The sequence below is a fragment of the Leptosomus discolor genome, chromosome 7 (assembly GCF_034619465.1).
Source record: "Leptosomus discolor isolate bLepDis1 chromosome 7, bLepDis1.hap2, whole genome shotgun sequence".
NCBI classification, from domain to species: Eukaryota; Metazoa; Chordata; class Aves; order Leptosomiformes; family Leptosomidae; genus Leptosomus; species Leptosomus discolor.
The window spans coordinates 25,693,335-25,715,454 of NC_141397.1; positions in this window are offsets into that span (position 1 = coordinate 25,693,335).

Below are 22,120 nucleotides of genomic sequence, written 5' to 3' on the forward strand. Positions count from 1 at the left end.
GTAATAGCCGTTCCGGAGGAAGTCTATGCCCAGAATACACGGGGCCTCTGGGCCAGTCACAATCGGATATTTCTGCCACTCCTTCCCAGTAAGGCTCACCTCGGCTTCCAACAGAGTCAATTGCTGCGATCCCCCCGTTACCCCGGCAATGGAAACAGGTTCTGCCCCCACATGTCCCGATGGCATTAGGGTACACTGCGCACCAGTATCAACTAACGCTTTGTATTTTTGTGGCTCTGACGTGCCAAGCCATCGGATCCACACCGTCCAAAATATCTGGTTTTCCCGTGCCTCTCCCTGGCTAGAGGCAGGGCCCCTCTAGCACTGGTTACCATTTCCTTCCTGGACATACATACTAGAGGTTCCTTCAAGGGGATCTATCGGATCATCCTCCCTTCTGTAATATCTGGCAGCTTGGTCCTGGGAGGTTGAGGCTACCTTCACTTTAGTGTTACTCCCCTGGTTAGTGTTTCCCTCCTTGAGTTGATGCACCCGTGCTGCCAGGACAGAAGTAGGTTTCCCATCCCAACTTCCCATGTCTTCCCCATGGTCACGCAGGAAGTACCATAGCTCAGCTCGTGGGGTGTACCCTCTCCCTCTAGCTGGGGGACGTTGGGCTCCGACTTTGGGGCGTGTGACTTGTACCGGTGCCAAATGGGGACTGCTCCTCCTCACCTCCTCCTTTATTTCCCTCATCTCCTCTTGTAGGCTCTTAATCACAGCAGAAACGTTAGCCTGCATTGGGCCATTGATCATGCTTTCAAAATTTCTAAGCTTGCTCGTGACAGAACCCACTGTCTCTCGGTCGTTATCTGCATTAATCATTGCAATGAAGGTGGAGTATTCAGATGGCCCTAGATTTGCCAGATTCCACAACATTTGCCCTGTGCACCTGACTTTGTCAGGGTCATTACCATGCTGTCCATCCCTCCCAAAGAGTACCTCCAATACTGCCACTTCTCTCAGCTGCTGGATCCCTTCCTCAAGGGTCTTCCAGCGCGTTCTGTGATGGTGCTCCTGCATTCTCTCTCTGTGGACAAACCTCTCTCTCACACTCATTAAAAGCCGCTCCCAGAGGGAAAGGGTCCCTGGCTCCCTTACAAATACCAGATTGACACCTGAGTCCTGAGTCAAGGGTCCCAAATTCCTTGCCTCACTGCCATCCAGTTGCACACCCGTACCCATAAGGTCCCAGACCCGAAGTAACCAGGTTGTAAAAGCCTCACGCCCCCGCCGTACGATGTCTTTGTGCAGATTACGGAGACTGTCGTACGTCAGGGACTCTGTGATTATCTCAACCACTGGCTCGCCTGCAGGTTCTGAGGGCCCTCCTTTCTTAACTGGCCGCTCTGATTTCATCTTAGATTTCCTCGTTTCCACAGGGGCGACTGCTGCTCGCTGTGATTGCCCTTGCGGTTCAGCTGGAACCTGGACGGTTGTAAAGTCTGTGGGTTCTACTGCTGCACCATTAGACTCTCCCTCTTCGAGGCAGGAGGAGGGTTTCCCAGCAGCTGAGAGAATGCACTCCTTCAGCATCTGGCCCATCTCACGTATCTCCTTCACCCAATCCGGGTGGTTCATTTCTGATGTGAGCTGTGAGGCAGGGTCAGGTTCTGGAGCAGCATTTCTAGTCAGGGTGGTTATCCAAGTCAATCTCCCCTGATCTCTGAATACTGAATAAAACAGGACTATCAGCAACACCAGCCACTGTATGATATCATTAGCACCTAGGGAAGATCTGAATCCTTCGAAAACTGGTGGAGTAGACCCAAAGAGCTGGGTTAAGGGTTGGGAGAAAGTTTCTCCCGGTGTCATTTCCTCACAGTAGGTACCATTATTAAAGTAACTCCCAAAACACACAGTGTGTGATAGCTCTGAATCCATGTGCCTGCCTTCCAGAGGAAGTTAATAAGCCATGAATTCTTCACCTTATTAATCCATAAAACAAACTGGATAACGGCCACAGTAGCCTTAGTTATAGGACCCATGCTTAGATAAGGGCCTGCAAATGGGAGAAATATAGCCACAACCATATGCCATACGAACCAGGATAAGCTGGCCCACATGATGCCACCTAAAGAGGAATCTTTATCCAATGCACAAGAACTGTTATTCCTTTTTCTCTCGACGCCCTCTCGCCCCATGTGGGGTGCCAAAATCTGTCTGGATTTGAAAGACAGGTGTCTGCGGAGGAAGGCAGGAGCCTCCCTTGAAATGGAAAGTGCAACCCCCTTCCCTCCAAATTATTATAATTTTGAAATTAAGGGGTTTTCAGGCAAAGATATGGGGAACAGGAATAACAGTTCTTTACTTATATATATAAAACAAGACAGAAAAAAAAAACCCACTGGTTTAAACTGACAGAGTCAGAAATACAACCTGACACCCTGTTAGGGTGGCGGTAGCAGTCTGATAAGATGGTGGCTGCAGTCCTCCTGAAGTGATGGGTGTAGTTCTGTTGAAGCAGCGATCTTGTAAAAGGGTCTGGTCTTCCTCCGAAGGTCCAGTGGTAGGTAGGTAGCTCTTGTCCTCTGGAACTCCAGTGGGAAAAAACTTCTCTGGGAATCCAGTGGAAGAAGGCTGCTAGGGTGTTCGAGATCTCAGTTTTTATTTAGCATGGACTGCTTGGCTCCTTCCCCCCGGGCGGAGCATCTCACAATGGGATGGGGAGTCGTGAGGCAGTTCCTTGATGGGCCATTAACAGGAGATAGCCCAGGAGCGAGTTATCGATGGGTCAGGCGATAAGGCATTGTTGTGCCCATTAACAGGAGATAGTCCAGAGGGGGGAGGCAGGGAGCACCGCCCCACCTGGTCTCATCAGCTCCTGAAGATGGTAATAGAATACTTTTTGGGCACATCTTACACTGTAACCTAGGACACCCATCTACATGTGGGTGACCAGTCATGCTAGAAGAATAATTATGACATTTACCCTAGGCAAATCATCACTTCATTGAGCAATGTGCATACAGTATACATTTTAAAAACACTACTTATCCAGACAGCAAATCAAGTGTACTCATAGTGTAAGCGGGATCTTTTTACGCTGCACGGTATGAGTGCTATTGAGACAAAGAAAAGGAAAAAAAAAATAGAGCAACAGCACAAAGAATAAAAGGCAAGTGCTAAAACATGGTTCTACCTTGATTTTTCAGATTTTTTCAGCTTTCAACTTTTTAGCATCAGAAGGTTAGGTAAGTTATTTTCACCAAGAATAATACCAAAACAGTTCAACTACACAAGAGCTTCTTCATGTAGGTATACACGTGAACCTGTGGTTTTCTAAGTCACAGCTGAATTTTAAGCTTGTTCTTAAGAAGGCTATGCTTCTACTTAGGGTGAAATTTTTCCCAGAATTATATTTACCTTACTCTTCCTTGGAATCTACTCAAAGTACAATTATAAATAAAAGGTATTCACAAGAAGTTTAAAGGATTATTTTTCCCACAATACGGCAAAAGACCCTCAATTGCAACATACATTTTTAAAAGGACTTTCAAACGTGTCCCATGCTCAGAAATTTTGGAACTGAGCTCCCCGTTTCAGATCAGGAGGCAGCATCCTCACCCCGTTCCAGGCAGCAGGACTGCCAGCAGAACACAAATTCCCATTCTTTTCCAGCACTGAGTTTCCCAGCCAAAACTCCAAACTGTAGGTCATTTAAATAACTGGGATGTCTGCTGCGGGCTTTAGCAACTACACTCAAGTTTGCAGACCCAAGAGATATATAGGCATGCAAATCTAACATCTAAGTCAATGATCAAAAAGAATCACTGTGCTGACTAGCACAGCATGTTTTGCTGTTGCCTAACATCTTCCTGAAGCACAAACAATTTTAACTCAAAACCAGTGGACTAACCAAAGACCCTATATATAAAGTCTACTGAGCATGGTGGGCATCAAAAAAATGTTTTCTATTACTGTGGCTTAACCAGCACAGTAAAGGTCACAACTGCATCTGAACAGAACTAAAGAAAGCTTTTGTCGTGGTGAGTGCTGCGGGTTAACCCCTGTACGCAGCCAAGCGCTCGCTTCCCCCCAGTGGCATGGGGAAAGACGAAAGGCTGAGTAAAAGCAAGAAAACTTGTGGATCAAGATAAAAACTGTTTAATAAACAAAGAGGAGTGGAAGAAGAGAGAAAGAGAACAAAACAAGTGATGCAAAGGCACTCATTTACCACTTCCCACCCGTAGACAATCCCCAGCCAGTTCCCGAGCTAGGGATGGCTGATCTCCCCGAGCCCCCTCCTCTCCCTTTTTATTGCCGAGCGTGATGTTACACGGCACGGACTATCGCTTCGGCCAGTCTGGATCATCTGCCCAGTTGAGTCCCCTCACAATCCTTGCGCACTCCCATCTATTCACTGCGGGGGGAAAGTAAGGAGCAGATAAGGCCCCGGCGCTGTGCACTCTGCTCAGCAACAGCTGAAACATTAGCGTGTTATCAGCCTCGTTTTGGTCATAAATCTAAAACACAGCACCGTAGGAGCTGCTATGAAGAAAATTAACCCCATCCCAGCCAGACAGAGTAGACTAAGACAGGTGCCCCCCATAAAGCAGGTATTTCTGCCAAGCTATGGAGTCCATGAAACACATAAATGTCAGGGGACACCCTAAGGTCTGGGAGACCCTTCCCAGCGCATTGGTGACACCCTGTCCATCAAAGAAAAACAAACAAACAAAAAACCCCCAGACAAGACTGTCCACTCAGGTCACTTTTTTTTTATGACTCCTGAGGCCACCAGCACAACTGTGACAGTAAAATGAAGCATATTAAGTTCTACTCAAAGAATGAAAACAAAAGATTATACAGTTAAGTCATAAACAATCAGCTCCAACTCATACTGCTGCCAGTGGGCAAAATTCCCATTTACTTCAGATGTTGCCAACTGTTATGTTATTGTGATAGTCAGTGTCCCACTGAACTGTTTCAGTCAGACTGTCCTCAGAAGCAGGGCAGTTTTGAGGATTTACAAGGCTAAGTTTTGACTCCTCTCACTTCAGCAGATAACGTTGAAATCACAAAGAGAGGCTGCCCAGAAAAGTCATTTGTCACTCTTGAAAAGTGTTGTGTTCCTTAAGCCAGCTATCAGTCTTGAAAGGCCAGCTTGTGCTTTCTGAACATCTAAAGCTGCCAATACTAAAAACTGTACAAATCAGAGTGAACCCAAGCAGTCAGTTTGTTCTGTCTGCATCTGGTTTACGCATTTTAAAAGAGAAACTGTGTGACACCGCTTATTCACAGAGAAAGCGTGGAAGGTCTTCACAGCCGTGCTTTTAAATATTACTGATACGGAAAGGTAAGCTCTGAGGTTCCGTCCCTATGGCATTACTCGGTGGCAGAGGCACATAAAATGCAAACAACAAATGAAGTATAGCAATCTGGAGAGCCCTGCAACTGAATTAAAACAGTGGTGAAGAAATGAGCATCCTCCTATTTCCATGAAATCTGACTTCTGAAGACTACTTTCATTCCTACTAAGTAGAAGAATAAATAATCTTTCCTTCTTCCCCCTTAACCTAACAGGCAGACATTACCAACTGGCAACAGGTAGGGAGACAAAGAGCCCAACAACGCATCTAAAGTGTGGCTGAGTGACAACTAAATTTCATCAGCATTCGAATAATCCATGTTCTTCCATCAGGAAACCTCCGGGCTCTCATTAGCTCTTGCCCAACAAAAGCACACTGGCTCCAAGAAGTATGGAACATGACATCATATCGTCTGGAATATCCCCCAGGTCAGTTGGTGCCAGCTGTCCTGGCTGTGTCTCCCCACAGCTTCTTGTGCCCCCCTCCCTGTCCCCCTCCCAGCCTCCTCACTGTCAGGGCAGTAGGAGAAGCTGAACAGTCCTTGACTTATGCAAACACTGCTTAGCACCAGCTGCACCATCAGTGTGTTATCAACATTATTCTCAACCTAAACCCAAAACACAGCCCTGCACCAGCCACTCAGAAGAAAATTAACTCTATCCTAGCCAAAACCAGGACATCATGTCATTGAAATTACACCCTGTTCTGGAAGGCCCCCTAGAAAAATTACAAGGAAAAATAACACTACTGAAAGACAAAAATATTACAGTGCTCTCAGTTTATAGGTAGGACCTCAATGGGTTGCTGATTAGTTTGGCGACCAAGGTCCTCACACAAAGCCACAATACACCATCCTGGATGTAAGGTGGCATCTCGGAACATCCTTCCTCCTCTCCTCACAAGCTGAACTCACGCTGAGGACATGCAGACTAGCTTTTGTTGAAGACCGCTCCACAGCTTGCACCAGTGACAGGTCTGGCCTTGTTCCCCAGTACATCCTGTTTTGCTATGTGAAACAAAACAGGTTTTTTGCTTTCAGTTTCAAATGATTCTGCTGTCTTTGAAACCTACCAGTACAAGTCACACCTAAGAGAACAACACACAGCTAAAGCAGGTGTGGAGTTGCATTTTCAAGAAAAACTCTCTGTATACATACATACACTTATTTTCAGTAAACTAAGAAAGGGCTTGCATCTCCCGTTTTATATACAAAAAAACTGATGCAAAAACACCTTCAATATTCTACCTACACACTGTCACTACAGTTTTACAAAACAAAAAACCTCCAGCACCTCACAAAACAGTGGGAAAAGTTAACCCTGCTTCCCATCCTCTGAAACAACAATCTTGAAGTCCCTAGCCCAGCTCTGCCATGCAAGACCTAACTCCGTCCAGGAGGGAGGTGTTTATACTGCTGCAGTTGTTTGCTCAGCCTAGCGATGTTCCTGTCATCAAACAGAGCTGACCCGGTAAGAAAGCACTGGCAACAAACAGCCTCAATATTTCCTTTGGATAGATCAGCTCAAGATGGTATCGTATTTAGAATGAAAACAACAACAACAAAATAACGAAAAATAAACCAGCAAGATTGCCTGAACAGCAAGGTTTTCAAGCTTGTACCATTCCAGCCAACGCTCGACAAGTTTAACTGCCTGTTGGTAAAACCGCTGGCAGGAAACACTCCCTCTTGCACGTTTTCACGGGAAAGCAAAGCTTCTTCCCATTTGCGATAAACCCACACTACCCAACTGAAGTGCATTTTCTGTAAAATGGACAAAAAAATACAAAGCCCGACGAGACACCTTTTCGCTTTCTTTGCTTCTGAAGCGCAGGCTGCGCTCTGCGCAAACCCCCCGCCCCCGCCCCCCCCCCCCCCCCCCCAACCGAGAGAGCCTGTTTCGTTAAGTGACCACTCCGCGACCTCGCACAGGAGTTCTGCTTCTCAGGGAAGGGCTCCAACCCCACGGAAGACCATGCCCCGCTCGGGGCTGTGCCATACGCCCTCTCTCCTTTCTTCCTCCCGAGCACGGGTCCACCCTGCACCTCCTCCGGCCCCCCCGCGCAGGCTGTACCAGCCCAGCCCGCACCCCCGGCAGGAGCACGAATGCGCTCTGCCCTTTTTCCCCGCCTCAACCGCCCCACACACGCTCCCTAGGGGCCTTCCCAGCCAGCGCGGCCACCCCCGCTGCCCGCCACCCCGCCCCTCAACAGGGCAGCACCACCCCGCTCCCGAACTGCGGTAAGTGCGCGGGAAGCTCCCGCCGGCTCCACCAATGTGGGCAACGCCGCCGTCGCCCCCCCCCCCCCCCTCCCGTAGCGCAGGCACCAAGAGCCGCGCAGGGCGGGCAGATGCGTCCCCAAATCCCGCACCGAGCGGCCGCGGTGGCTTTGCCCGGGGGGGGGGCGCAGGGCGGACGATGGCCCCGCTGCCCCACGCACGCACCCCGGGAGGGCGGGATTTGGGGGGGGGAATCGCTGCGCGAGCACCTACCTACCTGCGTGCCTGCGCCCCCCGCCGCCGCGCGCAGAAGCCCCCGTGACGCGCCGGCCCCGGCCCCTAAACACGGACGCCCCGCCCCTCGCCCCGCCCCCGCCGATGGCGTCACCTCGGGAGTGGCGCGGGGGCGGGGGGCGCGGTGACGGGGACGCGCGAGAAATCGAAACCGGGAGCGCCCCGGGGCTGACATCTGCTGACGGCCCCCCCAGAAACGGGCGCGGCGGCTGCGTGCCCCCGCCGCGGCAGGGGTAGGAACGCCGCTCGGTTTTGAATGGCGTAGCAGCGTCTTCAGCAGACGTGGAAAACCAGCGCTCGCCGCCGCCCCGGTCACCCCCTGGCCCCGGGGCGCGTTACCGTCGGCGGTGGTTTCTCAAGGCTGACCCTGTGCAGAGGAGGCTTCGGTCTTCCACGGTTTAAGGGGAACCCGGGGAGCGGAGGCTTCTCCTGCGCTAACGTCATCGTTCCGTAATTCATGGTTTCCCGTTGTCTTTTCAGGCGGGGAAAAGCGCAGCACTAAGCCGAAGGTTAACGCTTTGCAAGAGGCCGTTCAGTAATTCACATTTCTGTGAACCACGTCTCCGTTCGGGTTTTTCTCTCTCATCCAGTATCCCCGCCCGCAGGTCCTCCTCCATACCGGCTCTGGCTGGGATGGGGCTGATCTCCCCCCAGCAGCCCCCCGCGCTCTGCAGGGGCCGCTCGGAAGGTGTCGGTAACACAGCGGTGGTGTGGCCGCCGCCGAGCAGGGGGCACCCAGCACCCAGGCTGGCTCTCCAACACTCCCCCCTCACCAGTGGGCTGGCGGTAGGCGAGATCTTGGGAGGGGGCACATCCAGGGCAGCTGACCCAAGCTGACCGAAGGGATATTCCACACCATATGATGTCCGTGCAGCAATGAGAGCTAAGAGAAAGGAGAGGGATGGAGGAGGGTATTCGTTATTACGACGGTTGTTGTCCAGAGCCATGCATACTGAAGCCCTATTTCCCGGGATGTGGCTGGACATCACCTGATGGGAAGTAGAGAATAAACCTTTTGTTTTCCTTTGCTGCCACATACAGCCTTTTCTTTTGCTTTGTTACACTACGTTTATCTTGACCCATGAAGTTTTTTTCCATCTTATTTTCTTCCTCCCATCCTACTGAGGAAAGGAGTGATAGAGCAGCTTGGCAGGCACCTGGTGTCTAGCCAAGGTCAGCCCACCACGTTATCATACAAAAATGAATTTCTGCTAATCACCCATCTTCTGTGCCAAGTTTTCACCTAAATTATCTGGCTACCCATTTAGGGACTGAAGCAATGAAGTCATGCAAACCTTAGCACGGGCATTTTTATCACTTCACTCCAAGTGGAATGCATCAAAAGAATGAGGCAAAGGCACCTTTAAAAAAAGCAGTCCGAAGTATAGCCACAATTGTTGGTTTGGATCACATCAATACAAGGTGGGGAAACTGTGCTCCCCAGCATAATCTTGTTTGCTAAGAGACTTGCAGAAATCAAAGTCCATGGGTGGGATTTTGCAGTTCTTATTCAGACAAAAGTGATTGTGTGAATCAACAGAGCATAAATGTTGAGAGGCATGAGTGGCCGATGGGGACTAATGTAGCTGGCATTTCATATAACCTCTGAACTCCCTATCACTGTTATTTAAGGGTGTTTCACTTCAGTGCAGAGAAATCAAGGACCAACCCACCTCAGTTCTGCTGCAGAGAGTGGAAAACACTGCTTTTTGATTTGGAAGGTACTCTGACCTGAACACCGACACAACAGTCTTTGCTACATCTGTTTGCAGGCCATGGGTGTGTTTACCAAACCAGTCACAAGACAAAACGAAACTTTTTTTAACTAGCTGTAAAAATGAAACTTGGCAGCTTGCAAGCCTTTCACTGGTGCATAGCGGGGCATTTCCTTTTTGTGCAGGGCAAAATACTTCCCAAAGCTACGTCCCTGCCACATACACACATTGCCAGTGAATTACTGAGTCTGCAAATTATTTTATTTCCTGATTCTAAACAAGTGGAGAAGGAAACAAAACTGGAAAGGGCGGACCCACTTGGGGAGGCAGTACCACGCATTGGAGTGCACACACCCTCAGAGAAGGTAGGTGTACTGGCCGATGCAGGGTGCTTCAGTGATGAAGGAGCCCTGGGAGGAAGTGCTCATAGTCTGGCAAGGCAGCATAAAATGGTGTATAACCCCCTTTCTACCTAGCACCTACACCCCTTCTGTAGACACATTGATGTGGGTACATTTCCAAGGGAAAACATTTATTTTGGATGGGAATAACAGACCCCTCCACTTCCTTGTCACTCCACACCTGAGCCTGTGCATCAGAGCTCATGATGGAGGTGCATCCATTGCACGGAAGGTATGGGCCTCAGTACAAGGCTGACCCTAGAAATAGTGCTTTTCAGCTCTGCTCCTTTTTCAAAGATAGGAAAACCTCACTTTGAGGTGAAAGAACACCCTTCATAACTCATCCAGGAAAGAGAATTGCAGCACATGTCACAAGCCCTCAGCCATGCTGAGCTTGAGGGAGCTACTCCACCAACAGCTCTTGCTTTCCTGAGCAGCCAGCACCTCCTGGAGCACAGTACCGAGCCCAGGGCAGATACTACCACATCTTAACAGCGAGCTGTGTCTGATGGGATGCAGGCTCAGCTCCCAGCTGAAGGCATGGCATCTATTGTGGTTGCAACACGCCCCAACACTGGCACAACCTGAACAGGTAAACTGATGTTGTTCTTGAGGACCCAAGCAGGCTATACCATACATCAGAGCCCTCAGGACACCAATCAGCCTTAAGGGCCCTGACCAACCTTACCTGGGTCAGCCCCGAGCCCATGGGCCTGGCGATCACTAGGCTGTACCAGACCCTGGTTCCCCTCACCAGGCCTGATCCTGACACCCATCTGCAGGCCAACATCCCGGCCCGGCCCCTGGCCATCCCCACCAAGCTGCCCAACACCCTGGGCTGGGGGCTGCACCCGGCCACCCCCTAGCCTGCCCAGCTCCCTCACTGGGGGTAGCGGTATCTACACTCAGGGCTAAACTATAACAGTCATGCTAACACCTGATGACCCCTCACCAGCCAGGGAGAAAAAAAATCAGGAAAAAGGAGAGCAGACCCAGATTTAATAAACCACCACTAATACCAACAGAGATAGACAGTTATACTCAGCCAAATAAATATCCAGCCATCACAATTGAACAGAGAGCAGCCACAGGAGGAGCCTCAGCAAGAACCCCACAGAAACTCCCTCTCCTCAGCAAACTTTTCTAAAACCTCCCCCTCTATAATGACCACGACATTACGGTGTGGGCTACACCTGCAGCTAACTCGGGTCAGCTGCCCTGGATGACTCAAAACTGCTCATGGCCTGCCTAGCATGGCTGGGCTGTGATTCTGTCCTAGCCAAACCAGGGAGGCAGATGGCCCTTATGGCTCTCTGATACTGTGCATGGAAAAGCATGTTTTTCCTGGTATAACTGCCCTGCACGAGAGAGTTAGCCAACACAAATACACTGGCCATAAATGATGTCTTCAGTTTTTACAGCTATAAGGGCTAAAGTTTGTGGCACAGGTGTGGTTTTGTGGAGGTATCCAAGTGCAGCTTCTATCCGGGCAATTATTTCAGGAATGTCTGCTTGACTTTAAAAGCGTATCTCCAAACTGACATAGTAATACTGGTGATGAACTTCTGTTTACCCTTGTTTATTTCTGAAGGTCAAGGAACTTGTCCCAGAGAAATCAGCTACTTCAGAATAATAGCTTTAAAAGAACTTTTAATGGAATCTTAAGCACATAATAAGTAACAGATAATGCAAGACAACTGATGGCAAATACATGCCTATTTTATTATTTGGCTTCTAGTTGCCCTAATGCTGAAAAAAAAAAATCCCTTCACATCTCTCCTGTCTCACGTATCTTGCCTATTATCCCTTACTGTTCCTCCTTTTCCTTAAAATCTGACTGGCTAACCTTGCCTGCCTAGTACACTTGTAAACCACCTGGATGCCTATTAAGGCATTCTATAGCCCTCCAAGAAAGGGTCTGTGTCATTGTATAAGCAGTTGCCAGGGATCCATACACAATTATTGGTGCTCTTTGCAAAACAAGGGGTTTTGTTCATCCTGTGTTTGCCATCAGCGCAATCCAAGCCATTTCCCAGTGTTATTCTTTGTACACTTAAAACAGCTGTGGCACAGTATGTCCTGAGCTGGGACTGGGGTCCTGTGACATCAAGAACTGTGTATCTTGTTAGGAAAGCAATATTATCTTTTACACCACAAGGCCTATTGTGCATGGAGGGACTGTTCCAGGGATGTCTCTTACCTAGACTTTAACCTGGCTATTGATAGCAGCATTAAAGCTGCAGAAGTGTAGGACTCGTTTAGTACCACACAAATAGTTACCCTCCTTTACTATCTCCTTTTATGGCTGCTAAACAATGCTCATAGGAGTGAGAACAGTTCAAACAGTCTTACAGGAGGCAGAAACTGAGCCAAGCGAGTGATGAACAGCAGGTAGGGAGAACAATAGGTGTGACCAGGGTAAAGAAACGTGCTCCTTCTGCACTTGTTAGCTCAACCTGTTTGTTTTGGAGGCAAAATAGGTGAGTAAGAGGGAGTGGGGGCAAAGGAGGAGAGAGAGAAAGGTGGAAAATGGAGACAAAGATGAAGGTTTTTGGGAAAGGGACTCCCTGAGGCTCACTGGTACAGGCTGGGACCCGTAAGTCTCCCCAGCACCAGTGCCTGAAGGAGTCTGGAGAAAGGGCAACCAACAGCTGGCAGCGACAGAACAAACTAAAACACAGGGTTTGTCATCAGAGATGAGTCATCCTGGCAGAAACCCAAAATAATAATAAACCAAAGATACATACTTTTGTACTTTTTTGTTTTGAAGTAAATCCATGAATTTTCCTCAGTTCTAGTTCAGGTAATTTCAAGTTGATAACTTCAGATCCATGTCCATGTGCTTCCATACCAGTATGTTCTAATGGGGTGCAGCTGCCAATGGATGGTGTGATATGGGAATGCCAAAACCCACAAGATACCTAAGATTACATTAAGATAGTCACAAAAATAATGGTAGCAATGGGCCATCAGCTGCTTTGGAGCATAAAGGCAAAGCTTTAATCAGCAAAGAACACGTCTATCACAACACCAAGAACTGGATGGGATTTTAGCAACAGAGAGTGGCATTGAGCCTTACTTCACAAGAAACAGAGGTGACAGGCTTGGTGACAGAGAGGAAGAGGAATGCTCCTAGGACAAGGTGCCCAAAGGCCAGGAGATGTCTGTGTATCAGGAAACCAGTCAAGAATCTGCACAGGCTAACCAGGACAACTCACAACTATGTTCCCACACAGGTCTCAGCGCCAGCACAGTCCTAGCTGCACACTAGAAGAGACTGGCAGGATTTTCTGTGTTTGTTTTTGTAATGTGTTCATGCCAAGATTTAAGCAGGAGGTACTTGTTTTTACCACCAACAGTGGGCACTGCCATCATGGCTGCAGAGCAGCAAACAGCGTTTCCAAATTCCTCTTCTCCCCTTGTGTGATTCAGCCTCTCAAAACCAGCTCATGACAGTGACTACTAAAAAGGACACCTTCTGCCACTCATCCTCCAGGACCTTCCAACTGAGCCATGCCAGGGGTACAGCATGGCTGGCATGGCCACTCCTGTACAAACTGAGCATCCAGTCACTGCACCCCTCTGCCTGTTCCATACGTGCAGGATGTTTCCTCCAGCTGCAGGAGTGCTTATTCGGTCACTATCTAGACTTTTGCCTTGTTCTGGAACTGCTGGCAAGATTTCTCTTCCTGGATTACTTATTCCTTACAAAGCACTATACCTAACCCTCTCACTTGCATGGTGGACCTCTCACATCCCCTCCACTAAATGTCTGCTACGTTAAGTTAAAAAAGGAAGCAGTGAAAACCAGGTTGCTTTTGTATCCATTCCATTCCATATCCTACAAAAAGGCACATCTTGTTTATACATTTGCTGTCATGCTACTAAGGAAGACAATATGGCTGTGATATACTCTGATTACCTTCAAATGTGGCATGATCTCTTTAATGTAATGTCTGAACACTACTTATCCTAATGTCTCAGCCAGCTTTCCATAGCACTTTTAACTCTCACAGGCTTACAAACCTATTTAACTATAGCACAAGCAGGCAACAAATTCTGAATTACATGCTGCAGATAATATTATCTAAAAGCCCCAGAAGTCTCTGCAGAATGTGATGCAAATTTTACGCAATTCTGTGGGTCACTGTGCTCTCCTGGTTATGTGGCTCTGCTGACCAACAGCCACGTATTGCAGCATGGTGTCTTCCTGTGATGGGCCATGTATCTATTTGCTTTAGATTTTTTTGTCATTGGGAGCAAGGTCCCTCCACAGAAGTGAAACTCAAAAGTGAAAATGTGCAGAGCTTCAGCAGCCCATTTGCCCTCCACTAACATAAAAGCCTCTTTGCCTCTTATTGATTTCCCCCTGCTTCCTTTCTTCCCCCCTCCCAATTACAGCTCAGCAAGAGGGTAAACCACACACAACCGCCAAGTCATTTTCATTCAATTACTGGTGTTGGGGTAGTCACCGCAGTGGTGCAAACCTCAGTGCATCCAAAACCCTGCAGGTGCTCTCAGCTGACTGAAGTCCATGGTGCCATGGTGGTACAACTCCCCCCACCCTGGGCCACTCGGTGCTTGGTGCAACTCCCCCTCACAACCTAGGACAAGTCAGGTATGGATTGTGAAACGCAGCGCACCAGAGCGTTAAGGCACCCCCCCTAACATACCTGGCTCCTGCTTTCCCTATCATCTGGGAACAATAACGACAATCTATCACCTCCTGACAGCCCCGTACGCCTGTACCTAGGTCGTAAGCAGCGTACCAGAGCATTAAGGCACCCCCTTCACATACCCCACTTCTGCTTCCCCTATCGCACAGCCTAGTACATCTGTGCCTGGGTTGTGGCCCAAAGCAGGTGATACTAGAACTCCAAAATCCAGCAAGTTCTGGGCCTGTGCAACTGATAGAAAGTACCAGAATATTTCATCATCCAAGTCGGCCCAAAACGGAAAAGCACCTGACAAAAGTCGGTTATCTCAGACCCTGTAAATAGCGACCCTAAGCGAGACACTTTGAGCTCTCCTGGGTCGCAGCGGGCTGTGACCAGCATCTCCCCTGAGCTGGGATGCCTCTCAGGCAGAAGACTCCTCGTGGTTCAAAGACCATCTGCTGACAAAGCTGCCGACTGGCCGGGGCAAGAACTCAACCTGCTCAAGGCTCAGTTATCGCCCACTGAGGAATGCCGATGCATTGTCAGTATCTGCTCTAAACTCGAGAAAAGGGAAATTCTAACTGCAGGCTAGCCTCTTCCACACACCTCTCCACCTATCCATGTGTTTGCCTTCTCGAGTGTGGGTGTCTGTTTCACTGGATCCAAATATTTCTGTCTGTCTGTGTGTATTTGTATTTATATATATATGTATGCACACACATGCCTTGATTTAGGATACCTTGTTGTAAGTTAGTGTGAATCTTGTCATCCTCAAATCTGTAATTAAGTCACTGTGTTAATTATAACATATTCTACTAAATCACCTCGTTAATCTTTAAATTGGTTAATGGTTAAGTGCTGCTAAAATTCAACTTTTTAAACCTTAATAAATTTTGAATTGCTGCTAAATCATAACCGTGTCAAAATATTTCATCCGCGACAGCTGCTTTTGCTACTCTCGATGTCCATTGAACTAAATGCCCTGAGAAGAGTGGTGGTAAAAAATTCCCCAGAGCCTGCCCAGAAACTGAATAGTTACATACTCACTTAAATGTGACTTCTAAATTTTAGAGCATGCAGGTCACAGACTGGAGGTGAGAGAGTATGGTTTAGCCATCCCCGGGGAGGTTTTTCCAGTGATTGATTGTTTTCACTGTAAAAAACATCTTTCTTGTATCTCAAGATGAGGACACCTGTATATAATTTAAAATACGTTTATTCTTTGTTTTATTTCCATTAATATATAATAATTCTATATCGTTAATATAGTAATTCTAAGTTCATCTTAAGCTTCCTCTAACTGACTATGCCAAAAGAACTGATCTTTCAGAATATACTAAATCCCAGAAAAAAAACCCAAACCAACAACACTGACAGAATATATACAATGTTATGCAGTAGTATTGCACCATCATACAACAGTTACCATCCAGAGGTCACAAAATTTTTATAAAGATAAGTCTTTTATTCTGCAGAATACACAGTCACCCAGCAACTAAGTTACAAAAATGAAGGAAAAAACTAGGGCTTTTGTTTCATACTTCCTGACTGTCCCAGAAGACTTTTTGTTTCAAAGGAAAAAACAAATTGAATCTCAGAAAAACTAGCATCATTGTGAACAGTAGGTTGGAAAAATCTAAACACTGTGGAATGATGCAGTTACTGTAATGGGGAAAAAAAAATTTGGCATAAATTTGGTGTCATAAATTCCATCTTTATACCATTTTAGGAACACGGAAAATGCTGCCTCCGTAGCAATGTATGAGTAATTTACATAAGTGTTCTGCTTGTGACAGTGTTTATCAGATGAAAAGAAGAGATAACAAGTAGTGTTCTGGTATGTTTGCAAAGGACAATTACAGAACGCTTTCAGCAGTGCTCTCCCTAAGAACTCGGACTTCGTCTGCAGCCAAGTAAATACTGGTTTTGCCATTACAAGTGAAAGGCTGAAGGATTTGCTCCAGCTTGACAGGGCAGGATCTCAGCACTTGTCTGCATTATGCTGGCCTAAGCCAATTTCGCCTTATTTCAGCGGTGACAGCAATTATCTTGTGGTCAGGTTGGGTTTAGGTTAGCTTTAGCTTATTGTGACAACACACAGCTATTTGTTGTGGACTGTGTTACCTGTGATCTTAGAACAAAACGGGAGGTACAGGAATGAAAAGCGGGATGGTACCAGAGGTCCCAGGCTATAAACACAAACCACAGTGGTCATTCCTGGAGGATAATCTTGTTAAACCAGTTCAGATAGAAAAGAAAGATCAGATAACTGAACAACTGAGAACCAATGGAAAGCAAGTGCACATACAGAGACTGCATTAAGGGAATATATAAGAATAAAAGCAGGCAGTCCCCAAGACCAAGGAGGAAAGGATCTCCACCCCAGGATCACCCTCCTCCCAAGGAAGAACCTGCGATGCTGGTCTGTCAGTGACACTCTCTGCAGCCTCTCTGCCTGAGGCAGGCTGGGGCTGTCCACCTGGGCACCCAGAGGGTCGCTGGAAGAGGCAGCATGACACCAGAAGTAGAGGGTAGGTACTAGGAAGATTTTTCTGTGTAATTATTTCAACTGTACTAGTGAGACTTCCCTGTATTAACCTGGACTACTAGTAGTGCTAGTAGCATTGCAACTGGGCTACCATTAATGCTTTGTTGGATGTTGGTTAGGATGGCAAATTGGGCCAACAATAAATGCTTAACTCCACATGTGTGTGTGTCTCCTTTTACCTGCAAGACTTGGAGTGTAACAAGTCTTCAGCTTGTACAGCAGAGTAAATTTTTTTTTTTTCTAGGAAATGCAAGTATGGATGCTGTAAGGTCCATATAAATAAATGCCCATATTCAAGGTAGAGAAGTGATGTTATGGTTAACATACTGATAGAAAGAATGAACTCTGATTCCAAATTCTATCAGGCATGTCCTACAGGGCTATGCACAGATAATCCTGCTCACCTGGGTGCTCCGGGGTCGTATAAAGTGGACTTAATAATAATTCCTTACCTGACAGGACTGCATGCACAGGGTATGATGAGGGGATATAAATACACAGCATATGGACTTCAAAGTTATTTTCTCATCATTCGCTTCCAGAATCTGCTTTCCTTCAGAACTCAAAAAAATGCAGTATAAACTGGGGTGAAAAATATTAATTGGGGCAATATTTTCTAGCAAAAACTCCTCTTGCAATACATAAATGCCTGAGGCTATGTATATAAGGCACACATCACACAGTCTTGAGTAGCTCTTCTACCAGCAGAAGCACGTTTTCACCTAGCCCCAGACGATGAGATACCAACTCAAGAATACAACTACTGCGGCTCAACAAGTGATCCTGTGTCAGGTGAGCAACAGTAACTGACTTGAACCATATATTGGGTAATTCGATTCCACTGGAACACAAGCCGGCTGCTTTTTTCTGTCTTGGGATGGGGGGCTTTGTGGGGGGGATTTTTAGGCAGGCACTGCAGTAACTTGGGGCAGCCCCTCTGTAAATAGGTTTAGTAATATATTGGTATTGGCAGTGCGATTGCTTCCGCTATTGATATACAGCCAGCCACTGCAGCACGAACTTTATGTTACTACGCTATTCTGCATCCTAAGCTGCACGAAATTGACGGCGAGACGAGCGCGTCTGTATTCAGCAATGATAAGGTTAAAAGAACTGCCTGGACGCTCTGGGTGCTTGTCACTAGAAGCTGAAAAGAAGCAGAGGTCTGCGAATCGAGGTCATTTGGTTTGCATTCTTTCAGTTATCTCTTTCTAGCCAACTGGAGACAGTTTCAAGAAACTATCATAAATTTTGCTGTTTGGCAGTAAGAACTGTAAGAAGGCTGAAAGATACCATTTCCCATTAACATGCACATCAAGGGAAATTATTTAGGGGCAAATGAGAAGACTTTTCCTGAGAGTGGAATATCACCTATGAAAAAAGCTGCTTCTCACAAGGAATTTTATAAAGGTACTAGCGTAGAAAAAGTCCTGTTACCTACTGGAATGCTGCTCAACTTGCTTCTCTTTAAAAACAAAACGAAAAACAAAACCAAGGCTTTTTTGCTCAAGCAATCCTCATCTTTTAACCTCCTATTCTGCTTGAGATGCTGTCTAAACCCCTAATAAACTTAACCTTTCAAACTCATTTTATTACTCTTCAGTCCCTTCTCCAGTGCAGCAGGTCTCTACCTTTTTGTAGCCTTGCCTCACGTCGCAGCGTGCAGTCTTGGGTTCTTGGTTTGTAAAGCAGAAGATAGTGTCGTGCCAACCAGGACTTACTTGGTTCCTCAATGCTACAATCCCATGCTCCAATTCTTTCTTAAACCTTATTTACTATTTCTTAATACTCTCTTTGAATTGCTCAAGACAAATAAAGCAATTTTGAGTTTGCATGGGTCACTAACAAATTACAAATAAGTTTTAAAACTGTTTTCTGGGCTTCTTAATACATTTGGGTCGGAATAGTAAGCACATGCTGCAGATAATTAGTGGGTAAGACTTGAAAATGGCATACAGTATAGTAGATTAAGATTATCAGACCCAAAACTAGGCAGATCTTTGCATTAAAAAAAAAAAATGTTAATAAAAATCAAAGAACTAAAAATTCATATTGTTTACTGGCACTTGGGCCACCTCTTATCAGCAGTGAGAAAGATTTTGGTAAAACTGCAGTTCTTCCACTGCACTATTTTTTTATTTGTAATTAAATGGCCTCCAAGGGAAAAACTCACTACATTTTTCTAGTAACTGTGGGGCTGTTTCAGTTCCGTGTGTTTCTAAGACACTAATTCTTGCCTTCTGAAATTTCTTAGCATTGATTGCTAAATATATCAGCTTTCCTCTTTGGGATCCTGAAAAGCATTAAGATTCCAACAGGCTTTTTTCATTCATTCCTCACCCCTTTTGTTGCCTTGATACCTCTTCTGAGCCCTGGCAGCAAAATACACCGGTTATATCTTCCAAAATGATTCTATTTGCTTTAATAACAACAAATTCATATTTCTTTATCTTCTTAGTAAAAAAACATATCTAAAAATCAAAGAAGTATTTTACCATGACATATATATCTCTACCAGGCTTCTCTGGTGAATTATTTTTAGGGATTAAGTCGTTACTGATGTTTCCCTTCTTTAATGGATTGTTTCACAAAACAAAACTCCAAACTTGAACATGTCGGAGCAAAGCTCATAGGGTACGAACAGGCAGGGCTGACCTCCAGCTGGAGCAGTTGGGATGCAAATATGAAAAAGTCTTTTGATGGCTACTTGCAGCCAAACAGAGGAACAGACCTATCCACAGCAGCTTCGACACAGAAATTTGGAGTTTGACACAGATCGCACAAGATTTTAAAGCTTCATGCAAGCAACATCCAGTAAAATGAACTGCATCTGTGTGGTACAAAGTGTAACACAGGTATAAATCACAAAAGGTGGAAATTTTCCTCCTGGCTGGTCTGGGGCAAATAGCTGTCCGCAACAGCACGGACAAGGAGGAGTTCGAGTAAATGTGTTCTGTCCCAGATTGTGCGCTGAGACCCAGCAGATGCCTTCGGCTTTCCTGCTCCCGTTACCAGCTGCTTCAGCTGGTTAAGGCTTTCGGCAGACTGCCCGAGGCCACCGAAACCAGATTCCTGCCCTAGGTCCAGCTCCTGAGGCAGAGCCAGATCCATCTGCTCTGGAGCTCAGTGCTCCCCATGCTCCTGGTTCTCCCTGGGCAGGTGCAGAGCCAAGGCTGGTGCACGGTCCCGAAATGCACCCTCTCACTGTGCCTGTTAACCCCTTGCCACCTCCCCGCTCATGCTAACAGCAGGGTTGTACCAAGGTCCCAAACCTTCTTCTGCGAGTCAAAGTATAAGGGCGCCGTGGCCCAGGTAGCTGTCACTGCAACCAGGAAGCCACGGCCAGGGGATGGCAGGGCAGGACTGCTGGCCTCCACCCAGGTGGTTTTGCAGAGGACAAGTGGGGAACCTGAAGTGAGTCTCAAAAGTAGCTTTTGTGGAGATCTTCTATGCCTGGGGGCACTGCATATGGGCAGGAATTAGAGTGCCACTTTATAGCAGCCATCCTGGGCAGCGCTGAGGACAAAAATGTCCTGGCAAGGCAAAGCACCTTATTGTAAGGTACCGCAAATCCACTTTTCACACACTTAATCCTTAACGCTCACAAAAAAATGGTTTTGCTTCATGCTTCACACATTCCTTGCAGGGCCTGGATCTTCTTCAAGCCCTTGGCCAGGGCACAGCTGTGGGCACAGCCATGAGCCTCTTGTTTAAAGTGACACCCATGAAGGTGTGCTTCTCAGGATGTTATTTTTTTTTTTCCTTCTGCTTTACTGATGGCTGCCAGCCTTTTGCAACTAATGTATGATCCCAAACATGAAGACGGGTGTTTATGAAGAGCATGAGAAGTTGCAGAAGTTACTATAGATTAGGACATGCCAACAGTAGAGCATCTTCAATGGGAATGATGTCCATTTCTTGGTGTTGCAGCTACAAGCAACCCATGAATAACCTACACCACCGTGACAAGGGACTGCAGTGACGCTGACCTCCTGGAGAAGCTTTTGCTTCCCTGAAGCTCCCTTGGCAGCTTGCCTGGGAGAAGTAGTGCTTACAGTGCTTGGGGAAATGCAGTGAAGAGCTGCACTGGGAGATGCAGAGAGAGACAACAGCACAGATAATCATAGAATCATGTATTGGGTTGGAAGCGACCTCTAAAGGTCATCTAGTCCAACCCCCCCCACAATAAGCAGGGACATCTCTAACTAGGTCGGGTTGTTCAGAGCCCCATCAAGCCTGACCCTGAATGTCTCCAGGGATGGGGCTTCCACCACCTCTCTCGTCTGTCTGTTCCAGTGATCCACCACCCTCATACTAAAGAACTTTTTCCTAATGTCCAACCTAAATCTACCCTTTTCCCTACTGATGCCGGGAACCTCAAGTTGTGCAGCACTGAAGGGCCTCCAGTGCACGTGCAGCGCACCATGCAGACTTAGTCTGTAGGAAGAGTTTCCTCACTTTGGTTATTCTATTTGGTAGGATTTTCTCGCATGAAAACGCGTGCATTCATTATTTCTTGTGTCAAACACAAAGGATGTTCACATGAGAACTCCCTGCTGCACTGCCAGATAAGGGCAAGGCCGCACAGGTGGTGTCACGGCTGGTGTGGTGGGGGAGCTGCCCGCAAGCTCACCCTTCGCAGCGAGCCGAGGTCGTCCTGCGGACAAGGGGTTTGTGCAGCACAACACAGGCCCGAAGGCCACGCTGGGCGCGCAGTGGTTTAATTCCTATGGGGCCCACCAGCTTCTTCGCATGCCGGCATCTCCTGGTCAGGGTCACCGTGGGAGCCAACCGGTGTCGTTGTGTCACGGTTACGGTCCCTTCCCCAGCTGCAACCAAGGGACGAGGCTCCCCGTCTCCTGTCGCCGCCCCAACCAAGAGACCCAGCACAACACGCCGCGGGGCCACGCGCGCTGCCGGGGGAAGCGGGAGCGCTGCGGGGCGAGCGCCTCCGCAGCCCGGGGCACCCCAGAG